Here is a 13,499-nt window from a genome sequence, read left to right as displayed (position 1 = left end):
TGCAAGATAATCAAGGAATCTGTTAATCTTTAGTACTAACTTTGGTAGTGAAATACAGGTTTAACAAAGAGAAAAAGGCATTTAATAGGATAGTGCTTATAAATTTTCGCAACAAATGTGGTGATTTTGATGCCAGATTAATTTATCCAAAAATGTAGAATAAGGAATCAGAGGATGAAATTAAAAACCTTAAAGAAGCACTGCGGAAATAAAATCACTAGAAATTAGCGAGGAAGCAAGCTTTCTCTTCAAAACATCAAAAGACTTATCCAGAGGAACTTTAGTCAAAACTCTCTGGCCTGGTGGGATAGGAATTGTTAGAAATGGTGACCAAAAAGCCAATTAGATAGGTGGTTTTGGGAACCATTTAGCAATCTTTATGAATGTGATATTATCTTGATATATGTAGTAATAATTCCTCTGTGGCACCATCTGTTTGTTGTGCTTACTATTTACGTTGAACGGGATTTTAAAGTCACAATAAATGCCCATAGACCAATTGAATAGTCCATGTAGTTGGGCTGCACATTGAATGACAGCTATGAAAAAAACTTTTGAGGGTTGGTCTGAAATGTTCCAAGTCGAGGACCTTGAGACTGAGCATTGAGAGTCCTATAGAGACTTGCACCAAGTATTTCATTCATTGAATGAGTGCTGTGTTTCATCGGCGATAGACATGGGATGTCTATGCAATTTTAGTGGATTAGTTGACAAGGTTGTTAACGAATTGAACTGACTCGCGGGAATCGTCATATGCAAGCCTTGTAGGCTTGGTCGGTATGACTTGAATTCCTGACTCTGATAGTATAGGGTTAGTCCTTGGACTTAAGGACTCATGAGAATTGCATGCATATGATGGCTATATCTTAGATATAGGGAGAGACGGCTGTGTCTTTTATGTGGTCATTATAAGCCTTTTTCAGTTTAGTTGGATATGTATTGAGGACGGTGGATTTCAAGATAGAATCCATCCCCTATTAGTATATGATGGATATATCTCCTATGTGCTCTAAGATGGTTTAGACTCTCTAAGTCTATGGCCATGGTCGAATAGAAAATGGTTTCCTATGTCGATCAATAGAGTAAACGCATCTCAAGTACTTAGCATAGTTGTCTGGTCCAGGATGGGTACCGACGCCCAATTCCATGCCCTTGACTATGACCTAGATATGGTCGACAAAACGACCATACCTATATGGAACTCGAGAGCCTAAATGTTCACGCCAACATTCACCTAGTCTCTAGAGCCATGGACCGTTGCTAGACGGTCACCCATGGTGACAGGCATTTCCGATTAATGGTTAATTGAAAATAATTAATTTACATTTAATTAATTATTTGTGTTGGACACAATGCCCAAGTCTAGTTGAGGGTGAATCTAAAGTCACACACGAATCACTGTGGAATTGGTGGAATTAATTTGAAATTAATTCAAAAAGAAATGAATTAGTTTAATTAGATTAAATTAATTCAAGTAGAATTTATAAATGATTGGATCATTTATTTAATAATCCATTTGATGGATGGCTCAAGAATTAATTAATTGGATTAATTAATTTCGGGCCTAATACCTTTATATTAATTGGATTAATTTATTTGGTATTGCTTAATTAATTGATTGGATCAATAATTAGAGTTTGAGAATAGATTTATTTAATTGGATTAAATTAATCTTTGGACTTAGTTGGACTAAAAATAATTTAATTAATTATTATCCAATGGACTTGGTTGGACTTAATTTAATATGATTAAATCAAGCCCGGTCCATGCTTGAAGTCCAAGCCCATTTGAGGGAGGTTGGAGCAAGTCAAGAAAGAGTTGAAACTCCTCACCATGATGAAGATAATGGAGTGGTTATTTCATAATGGTTGAAGGTTATATGCATGTGTGCATATAGGTTGCTTTGGAAGCAAACTGGTAGTTACTGAATTTTGAATTCAATTGTATGTTATATACATTACTACACACATATCATGTATAACTAACAACCTAAACCACTAAAATTTGCTCTCTTTTTTCTCCAAAATGTTCTTCTTTTTGTTCTATATTGAATTAGATTCCCATAAAGCTTTTTTTCTTGTGAATCGTAAAAGCGGGGTATGGAGAATTGCGTTTGTGGACTCTAAGACAAATAGGGAATGATTTCCTGAAAACCTCACTTGAGAGTGGTGGGCTTTTTGAAGAAATGGTGGGATTGGTTAATAACTAAAGACCAAGTCTTAAACTTGAAATATAATATTACAATAATCTACTTAATTACTGTTTACATTTGATGTAAATATCTAAGAATCCACTCACTGCAATTCTTGAGACTAATAAATTTAACGGAACAAAGTAAAATGATTGGCAACAAAATCCTAGGGTTGTCCTAGATTTTGAGAACCAAACCTATTATCTGGATAGGTCTCTTCCTCAGGCCTTGCTGAAAGAGTCCTCATGCGAAAAACGTTTGACGTTCTCGAGAAGTGGCATGAGGACAATTGAAAGGTTCGCAGTATCATACTGGTGTCAATAACCAATGAAATCCAGAAATAGTATGATAGGCATGATGATGTCCAATCAATAATGCTCCGCATAAGCTAGGTTTATGCGGTTATCAGACTGGCATATTGGATATACTGTGGTAAATGCATTTTTCGTTGCAAAGATGATTGAAGGGCCTTCTGTTCGGAGCATGAGGTTAAGATGCTATCCCTTATGGAGAAACTCAAGGACCTCAAGGTTGATCTTGAAAAAGTGACGTACATTGACGTGATCCTTCAGTCTCTTCCTCCCTCCTTTGACACGTTTATGGTGAAGTGTAACATGAATGGGCTTGACAAAGACCTTCATGAGTTGATAAACATGTTGGTCCAGTACGAGGCAATGAATGAAAAGCCTGCACCATCTGTATTGGTAGGGGAGGCTTAGACCTCAGAAGCGAAAGGCAAAGGGTCCGGACATTGGAGGAGGAAGAAGGAAAAGACAGAATCAGCTATTGCAAGCGCTCACAGCGCTCCTATTGCCCAGCTTGGCATGGGGAAAGGGAAGCGGAAGGCGGTTCAGCAGTTATGGATTCCAAAAAAGATGTTTGCATTAATTGCCATGAAAAGAGGAAATAGAAGAGAGAGTGTTCATCCTCTATAATCAAGGTATAATTTATTATTGAGTCTTAACATGACTACTACTACACTTCTTAGGTATTGGATACCAGTTGTAGTGCTTAAATCTGTAAATGGTTTGCAGGTGGTGAAAATGAGTAGAAGGCTGAGACAAATAGTCCGGACGCAGTGGCAAGGCTGTTGCTATGTGGTTAAAGGACTAGATAGTATTAGCTGTTAGTAGTCATGTTAGACTAAAGTTGATAGGATATAATTATGTGACCTAGCATGATCAAATAATGTTTTTCCATTGTTGGACAATTTGGATTACATGATTTTATCAATGATGGTTATTTCTTTTCAACAAAGAATGGTTATTCTTGTCTGCCAGGTTGTTTACGTAATTATTTCAACACTATCTCATAATTGGATTATGAATGATCAAACAACTGGTAAAATGGATAGTCAAGACAAATCATAGATTTGGCATAAGAAGGTAGGTCATATTTCTCTCGTTAGGATGAGAAAGTTGATGAATTCAACGAGTCTAGAAATAGGCAAGTTGAGTTTACAAGCTTGCAAGTCCTTCTTGAGCAAGATGAGGACCGAGGCATACTTTGTAGGACAAAGTGTGCTTGCAAATGGTCTATTGGATTGGATCCAATTAGACATCTATGAGTCATTGAATACACAGAGCTAAAAGAGGGTTAACAAGTCTAAGACCCTTTGGAAGATTCAAAGAATTAGACTTGAAGTGGAGAACCAAACTGGTTGTAAAATTAAATTTGTCGATTGGATCGAGGCAGTGTGTATTTATTGGCAATTCTTGAAATATTTGATGAGAATGGAACTCTAACTCAGTGGAGTAATTCCTTAGAGTGCCATAGTTGAACGATGTCTCTGATAAGGGAGAGATCAAACCTTGTTGGACTTGGTTCTATTGTTCTTTCACTGAACTACCTTGGCCCATGTGGCATGGCAAACCTGTTTCCACAATGTACTTTAGTATATGGGATGGTCCTGCATACATTAAGAGACTAATGGGAGGCAAACTAGGTATGTAAAGGTTTATTTGTTATCCTAAGAGAAATTGAATTTCATTGGATAACCGAGGTGAGAGTAGCTCCTTGAGGAATCAAGCGGAGAGACACTTCAGTCAAATGTAGCAAACATAATTTGTAATCGAATTCCTCCACTAACTTATTACGTTCCAGCCTCCTGAGGGATGACTAATACACCTTTGTTACCTAATAGGTACAGGTTTCTGAGTCTGACCAATCAATTGGATTGTGATCCAAAGTCATTGAGGAGAAGCGATGTCAGACATCTAGTTGGATGAATGGCTTGGAGCCATGAGATTCGACATGGAGTACTAACTGGGTTTGAAACTTCTTGTATCTGGAATATTCATTTAAACAAGGTCATACAGGGTATGACTGAGGTCAAGAATGAGTTGGAAGGTCAGTGGGAGCTTAGTTGTGTTCCTAGTGTTTTAGGTGTGAACGTCTTACTCAGTTCGAATAATATGAAGATTTTGGGAGACACTGAAACACAAATATTATTCATGCAATGGGAGACACTGAAACACAAATATTATTCATGCAATTCTCCATGAAGGAATTGGATTTCTTTCGTTATCATAGGGTTAAGCCATCCAAGACTCAGTCTTCAAAGACTGATGAGGAGCTTAGAAAGATGTTCGACATCCCCTATGTCTTTTGCCGTTGACAACATGAATATGTGGTCCGATACACTAGGCAGAATCTCATGTATTCTTTGAGCATAACAGTGCATATCAAAAGTGTATCTGTCACGCTCCAAAAATTATAATATATAATTGGGGGATTAATTGATGAATTTTTATGAAATTTAGTTAATTAGTAAATAAATTATGTTCCATAATTGGAATATGATAAAACTTGAGCAGATTAAATTGGAGTTCGTTATAATATTTTGGGGCAATTTCTATTAATTAAGAAAATTTAGGAGGGACGTAATGGGTATTTTGAGAAAAGTCTAATTAAATAAAAGTAATAATAATACTAATATTACACATATGTAAATAATATTTATATATATACTAATAAATAAATATATATATATATATATATATATATGAAGAGAGAGAGAGGATTGAGAGTGGGAGGTGGGCCATCCCACCACCGCCTCACTCTGATCTCTCTTATTTTGTCCATACACACATACACATTACACACACACACACACAATACAAGTAATAGTGGAAATTGCAATTTTTCGGCCGAAAATGGAAGAGAGAAATCGGGTACGAAAATGTAATTTTAATTTTTATTAATTAATATAATTATATTATTTAATTAGTCTATTTATTAAATGTTGTTTATATTGAGGGATGTATCATTTAATCGGAATATTTTACGAGTTTGGCTATTTAAAATAGTGTCGAATTAAATATCAAATTGGATATAAAAATGATATCATTGGTTAATTAGATTATTAAATTTATTAGATTTGAATGTTGCTATAGCCAATTTATATAATTCCATCGGAATTGTTAACCAAATACGTAATTATATGTATTATTGTTCAATTAAAGTGTATAATAGCGAGAAATTGATAGAAAATTCATAGAAATATTCCGAGAATTATATTTAATAAATGGTATGTTAATAAAGAGGAAAAATGAAGATTTGTATTTCGATAGAAATGGAATATTAAAGAATTATTGAAAATCGTACGAATAAGATTTAGTATTATATTTAAAAGAAATTACGATATTCTTGATATATTAATTGTATATGGTATAACTCATTATAGGATACGGGGGTGAAGTGAAAGGACTGACAATTAGCGATTGAGTAGAAAGAAACATTGTAAGGTCGAGGTAAGTAAATAATTAGTATTATCTATATATGTATCTTTAATTGTGATTTTACTGTTATCTGAATTTGTGGTTCATGTTGACATGGATTTATCTGAAAGTATATGAGTGATGGATGATTTGATTTGATTGATGGTATTGTGTACGTAGAATAAGGAAATACGTTGAGATATTATGTTTGTTGTTTGATGTAACTTGATTGACGATAATGTGTACGTAGAATGACTAAGTACGTTGAAATATTATGTTTGTTATTTGATGTGTTGTGAGTGTCTGAAAATGAAAATGTATTGATATATGGTTTTACGTTACTAGTTGCTTACAAGAACGGTGATATGTAAAAATGAGGGAGTGGTAGAAATTGAATATAATTGTGGTGTGAATACCCCTTGATGTGTTGAAAAGCCTATAAGGCGATATGAAAGTGCTATGTGCGAAAAGAAAGAGCTATGTGCGAAATGAAATAGCTATGTGCGAAAAGAAAATGCTATGTGCGAAATGAGATGGATGAGCCGGCTGTCAAGGGGGTTCACTTAAATTTATATAACTGTGAGATTGAGTTGGCGGAAAAAACACAATATCATCTTCTGGTAAGCAAACTAGAAAAAATAGAGTTTGATTGATTGTCTTGTTATGAGATAGTCATGTGGTGTAATAAAGCTGATTATGTTGGAGTTAAATTGACTGTATTCCATGCGTGCTGCATGTTCCTCTTGTTTGGGCTGTGTTTGATATGCATATATAGATAGGGCTGGTTATTTACTTACTGAGTGGCAGGCTCATTCCCCTGCTGACATTTTCTTTCAGGAATAGACTTTGAGGTGTTTGACTGTTGAAGAATAGGTCCATGCGCTATACTCAGACAGGTCGGGCCAGTGTGCAGTTTTCTCCTCTTTGTCAGTTAGAGTACAAACCACATTTTGTTTGTACAGAGAGAATATAAGCGTACGGATTACTTGTGACGAATCACCTTGTGGTGTGTGATATGTATATATATAATGTTGTGGGTTGATAATACCTATTATGACGTTGGGGTTATGTATACATATGGATTAAATTATTATGTGCATTTATATATATAAACACAGGGATTACAATAATTATGACGTTTAGGGTAGGTATAGCACTTGTAGCAAAAGGGGTGCTACAGTATCGAGAAGGCACTGCATAGCAGTCAAGGTTACTCTTTAGTACCTGAATAAGGATTAATGAATTGTTCTTGATGCAAATCAATGGAGAGTTGATTCTGAAAGGCTATGGCGATACTAGCTTCCAGTTATATGTGAACGGTGACTAGTCTCAGTTTGAATGAACTTTCAGACTTAATGGTGATGTAGTGGCTTGGTATGGTTTCAAGCGGGATGTCACAATGGTTTTTACCATGGAAGTCAAATGTATAGTGATTTTAAAAGTTGCTCAGGAAGTGTTTTGGATGAAAATCCACATCCAATGGTTGAATGTGAAGCCTAGCGTGGCCAAGCCATTAGTTACCTGGAGAATAACAACCAGGCAATAGCACAAGCAAAAGGGCCGAGATCTCATCAAAGATCCAAGGAATATTTTTAGGCGCCACCATCAGTTTAGAATGATGGTAGAAGAGGTGACGAGCGGTTGGACCGTGCCATTTTAGTAGAAAATATGGTAGACCCGTGAGACCGAGCAGGTATTGCAGATTGCTCACTCAGATAGGTCTGAGGGTTATAGACAATTAGCTTTAGGTCAAGTGGGATGGTGACCAGAAAGCCAATTGGATTGGTGGTTTTGGGAATCATTTAGCAATCTCTATGAATGTGATATTATCTTGATGAATGTAGTAAGCATTTATCAGTGGCACCATGTGCTTATTGTGCTTACTATTTATGTTGAACGGGATTTTAACGTCATAAAAAATGCCCACGGACCAATTGAATAACACATGTAGTTGGGCTGCGGATTGGATGGTAGCTATGAAACCAACTTCTGAGGGTTGGTCTGAAACGTTCCAAGTCGAAAACCTTGAGACTGGGCATCGAGAGTCCTATAGAGACTTGCACTATGTATTGAATTCATTGGATGAGTGCCGTGTTTCATCGGAAATAGACATGGGATGTCTATGCAATTTTAGTGGATTAGTTTACAAGGTTGTTAACTGATTGAAATGACTTACGAGAATCGTAGCCTTGGAGGCTTGGTCGGTTAAACTTGAATTCCCGACTCCGATATTATAGGATTAGTCCTTGGACTTGAGGAATCATGCTAGTCACATGCATATGATGGCTATATCTTGGATCTGGCAAGAGATGATTGTGTCTTCGATATGGTTATTATAAGCCTTTTTTAGTGTAGTTGGATCTGTATTGAGGATGGTGGATTTCCATATTGAATCTATCCCCTATCAGTATATGAGGAATGTATCTTCTATGCGCTCTAAGATGGTTTAAACTCTCTATGTCTATGGCCATAGCGATTGGTCGAATAGGAAATGGTTTTCTTTGTCGATCAATAGAGAAAACGCATGTCAAGTACTTAGCATAGTTGTCTAGTTCAGGATGGAAGCCGACGCCCAATTCCATGCCATAGACTAAGGCCGGGAGATGGTCGACGGAAGGATCGTACCTGTATGGAACTCGGGAGCCTAAATGTTCACGCCAATATTCACCACGTCTCTAGTGCCATGGATCATTGCTACATGGCCACCCATGGTGATGGAAGTTTTCAATTAATAGTTAATTGAAAATAATTAATTAAATTAGATTTAATTAATTATTTGTGTTTGACACAATGCCCAAGTCTAGTTGAGGGTGAACCTAAAGAGTCACACACAAATTACTGTGGAATTAATTCAATAAGAAACGAATTAATTTAATAGCATTAAAGTAATTCATGAAGAATATATAAATGATTTGGATCAATTTATTTAATGATGGATGGTTCAAGAATTAATTTATTTGATTAATTAATTTTGGACCTAATACTTTTAAATTAATTTGATTAATTTATTTGGTTTGGCTTAATTAATTGATTGGATCAATTAATTAGAGTTTGAGAATAGATTTATTTAATTTGAGATTAAATGAATCTTTGGACTTAGTTAGGCTAAAATAATTGAATGAATTATTGTCCAATGGATTTTGGTTGGGCTTAATTTAATTTGATTAAATCAAGCCCGGTCTATACTTGAAGTCCAAGCCCATTTGGGGGAGGTTAGAGCAAGTTAAGAAGGAGTTGAAACACATCACCATGATGAAGATAATGGAGTGATTACTTCATCATGGTTGAAGGTTATATGCATGTCTATGTATAGGTTGCCTTTGAGGCAAATTTGGTAGTTATGAAATTTTGAATTCAATTGTATGTAATATACAAAATTACACACATATCATGTACAACTAACAACCTAAGCCACGAAAATTTGCTCTCTTTTCTCTCCAAAATGTTCTCCTTTTTTGTTCTATATTGAACTAGATTCAATTTAGAACACAAAAATATAGAACCAGGTTAACCTCTATTAAATGGAGCTATGAACTTTTCCAATCAACAAAGCCAGTAACGGTGCTAAAAGCTTTCTGTCTTTATGAAAATAAAAGCAAGGGAAGAAGTCTATGTTCTATTAGAAGATCCTTCCCCGCCTGGATCTCGACCACTTTTTTAGGGGCAAAGATAGGTCGCTCACACGTAAACCACTTCCAATACCAATATAAGCATAAAAAAGTCGAGGGGGCATATTAATCCTTTGAATCGACATAGCGAAAGGGTATATTCTGACGAAAATTAGAAAAGTAATCAGGAGAGTCAATGAGAATCGGATTGTGATCCGAGTGTGTTCTAGGCAGAATGACAACATGGGCTTTAGGGAATTTTAGTTTCCAGTTTTCCAGTCGGCATTCGAAACTGCCCTATTCTCTCGTAAGCCATGACCATGGACCAAAGTTAATTTTCAGTCTAGCTACTTGACGAAAAGAGAAGAAAGGGCAAGCTATAGCGGATCTACTGGCCGAGTACCCGGTCGAGGACTCGACTGACCTGTTCTATTGGTGGAGCTGCTCTTCTCTTGGTCGAGCTGCCTCACTTCGTCCTGGAGATGGTAGTACTGAAATAAGCCAAGCGAGGTTAGGTTTAGGATCCTGAAAGTGCCAATACGTAACCTTGTGCTTAGTCCTGCATTCCTCATTCATTGGTGGTTTCGTATTGAGATGTCCCATAGTTCACTTCAAGCTTAGTTAGTGAATTGAATCAGTAGCCCTTAAGTTTCCTTACTTGCCTTCCAGCAACAGGTTTTTTCATCCTTTCTACTTTTAGGGTTACCCACTAATGAGCTCTTTGAGGGAGATGAATTTTATTCATTTTTTTTTGGTAGGTTTACTTTTTTCTTTCTATCTAGGAGGGACTATGTTGCCGCTGAACTCTGAGTAAGAACCAGGCGCTGTAAATGTTTTGGTGCCCAGAATGAGGATCCTGAGGCTGACTTTTACTTTCGAGCTCTGATTTTCGGTCCTGCCAAAGGCGATGAGTTCTAATGTTAGTTCAACGGTTAGATGCGTCTGCCCCTTTCTCCTTCCGAATGCGGCCTCAGGCCTAAAGCTTTCTCAATTTTAGCAGTGGGGTAAGAAGAAGCAGCAAGTAAAAAGAATAAAGATTTCGAAAGTCACAGCATTGAAGTCCACGTCTCTTAGACTATTACATACAGAATTTCCCGCACCGTCCCTTATACTTTCTCCCGACTGGGCATCACCTTCTCGTCCCTTTTCTAGTAGAGTAAGTTAAGTACCTTGCCAAAGACCGTCAGTCCAACCATAAGCAGAAAGAGCCATCTTGCTATTATGCAATTCTTTGTAACTCAAATCAGTAAAAAGAACTTGAACATCTCTACCCGGGGCGCTTAACTCACTAGGATCGAAAGGTAAGTTTTAGACTAAACTACGCTATTCAAAGCATCGAGAAAGAGTGATAAGCTTTATAATTCTTTATAGCTATGTGTATTCACCGGGAATAGGTATTTTCCTGCAGTCACTAGCTCTTATTCGATAGAATAAGTAGTAGTAGTCCTTTCCTACTATTAGGCGAGCTTCCGGCTTCACTCTACCTGTCTAAAAGCCCTTTCAAACTCTTACTTAGAAATTGAGCTACCCTTATCTTAGGTTCTACTGGAAACTGCTTCCTGTATCACTACTCTTTCATTTTTTTCAAATCTCTTCTTTACGTCTAAAATGACCTCCCCTTTGGAGCATTCTTCCTTTATTAGCCGTTGGGGAGAAAACACTCTCATTGTGTTAGCTTAGCGATCAAGTTCAAGCAAGGAATCCTAGAGTTCCCAAAGCTTCGTTTAGGAGACTAGCTTTCACCTACGGATCTCTTTAAAGTACAATATCGACTCGAATGAAACTATAGCACAGAGGAATGCTAGCAAGCGCTCATATGCAAGAACAGGTGCTCACCCAGGCGTCAAGGTAAAGGCAGGTGCCGCATAGAGAGAGGTTCTGAAAGACCCTTCTACATTAGCATACATTAGTTAGTAAATTGGTTAGTAAGCACATCACCATTTCCAATCCAGTTGCAATCTTTTCTAGGGCAATCAAAGTTAGAATAGTTCCAGCTGGGGCAGGCAAGGAATACGCAAGCTAATCCCACCTAACTGCAGGTATGGGCGGAGGAAATGGGATTCGAACCCAAATGCCAATTTAGAAAATCAACACCTTAAAGCCCCATTCCCCCTTCTTGATCGGAATTTCTTGTCTGAACTTGAAATCTTTATCCCTGAAGAAGGTTGTTTCCTCCGTCTCTCATCTATGATATTTCGCTGGAATTCGCTATCGAGCGTGAGTCCCGAAGGATTAGTTAGTCCCTACCTCTTTCGACAGAATCAATGCATCCGCTATCCTGCATGTCAAAGACCTTATCGGGATACAATTTCTCTGCACACATCCACACCATCACATGGTGTGAGCAGGCAAACTGAGGCAGCAATGCGAGATTGCCTAAAGATCGAACTCCTATTCATCCGGGCACACAAGCGCCTCTTGTTATGAAAAAATATTACCGAAACTTGTTCTATTTCATTCCTGCAACTTCTTGGTGACATTGCTCTTGTTATCTTCAAACGGTGGATTGGTGTCCCAGTTCATATCCTCTACTTGGTGAAAATCATCCCTAGTAATCCAGGCAGATTCAAACTTGAGAATGGTTTGTATAATGGCTCTTGCTGGCTGAGCTTAATCAAAAGAGGCAATGGTTAGATTGCGCACGAGGGAGGTGCTCCACATAGGCATTCTCAAATTTCATCCTCCAATCCACACTGCAGAGTGCTCTGTCCAGCCTAGCACTACAAAGCGTCTCCTACTCCATGTAAATTTGCTCCCAGAGTACCCAAGATCCACCAACTCATTATAAAAAATTCACCTAATAAACTTCTCATGGACTGGTATCATTCAACACTTCTTCCGGAGAGCTCACCGAGTTCAAATCCCCAACCACCATCCAGGTGTGTAAGAAAAGAACGGGGTGGGTGTCTAGCGGCTTGGCTTCCTTTTACGGGTTATCTATCGATCTCATAGGGTTCACTCCCTCAAGTAATCAGTAGCAAGATATCAACTCTACCTCGGGTCGTCGATCTCGTCTCTTTGTGTTAAATCTTGCCTATGTGCATTTTATAGAAGAAGGAAAAAGAAATCCCTTAGTGAAAGCGTGAAAACTCAATCACATCTCTTCATGTTCACAAAGACAGTTCAAAAAATCGTAGCCTGCGCCCGGTGGGGAAGAAGAGTAGACCACTCAGAGCAGAGGTTTGTAGCCTTTCCAAGAGAAGGTGAGGCCCCAACCCCCAACAGGGGTGTTGGGGGAAAGAAGAGTGGGTATGCGGGCTTCTTTCAATGGATCTTTCTCTCTATCTGGAAATCTTCCTTTCAGCTTTTAAGATCAGGAGTAGGCATCAAGTCTTTCACGTGTTTGTTTCACTGAATGAAGGCACACTGAACCTTTATTGGTACTTGACGCTTAAAGTGAATTGAGAAGCGGAATGCTATTGTAAACCTGATGTATTCTCTTATGAAATTTTTCGATATGGGGGGCTCATCTTGTCCTATGTTTTCCTCTGACCTCCTGGAAAGAAAGTTGTTTGTTGTGAAGTCTTGGTATGCGGTACTGTCCAAGTCTTGGATTACTTGACTGGACGTACCTACCCTCGTAATTGATAGATAGAAACCTATGGGGAAAGAAAACCCGGTTCTGTTTAGTTTTCTTACTAAAAGGGGAGTTCTAAAAGTTCTCGTAAAGTTTCCCGCATTCGATAAGAACCATACGTCCGACAATAGGAAAGAGTGGACGAGCCTATGATATTATACGATGGCACTCGCAAAGGCAATTGGGTGCTTCCTGCTTTAAAGGTCCCTTCCCTTTGGACAGCTTTCAAAAGCATGATACCTTACTAAGGCATTCATTCAAACGATTTTTGCTTCATCTGGCGTCCGCGGTACGATCAAATTTCCCCTTTTAAAGCATTTATTTAGGAAGTAATCCCCTGCCTTTTCCCTATGATTTATAAGCCTAAAACCTAAAACCCGGCCCACTTGCTTCATTCTATTCTT

General features: G+C 37.8%; 1 long non-coding RNA gene across 1 annotated transcript; it reads left to right on the top strand.

Moving 5' to 3' along the window:
* Positions 1–5,302: 5,302 nt before the first annotated feature.
* Positions 5,303–7,024, top strand: LOC148786896 (uncharacterized). The gene is made up of 3 exons (XR_016067537.1): positions 5,303–5,364; positions 5,877–5,943; positions 6,748–7,024. It is a non-coding gene; the product is annotated as an uncharacterized LOC148786896 (long non-coding RNA).
* The last annotated feature ends 6,475 nt before the right edge of the window (positions 7,025–13,499 follow it).

The sequence above is a fragment of the Sesamum indicum genome, linkage group LG9 (assembly GCF_026168435.1).
Source record: "Sesamum indicum cultivar Baizhima isolate 11 linkage group LG9, ASM2616843v1, whole genome shotgun sequence".
NCBI classification, from domain to species: domain Eukaryota; kingdom Viridiplantae; phylum Streptophyta; class Magnoliopsida; order Lamiales; family Pedaliaceae; genus Sesamum; species Sesamum indicum.
This window is presented reverse-complemented; position numbering and strand designations above follow the sequence as displayed.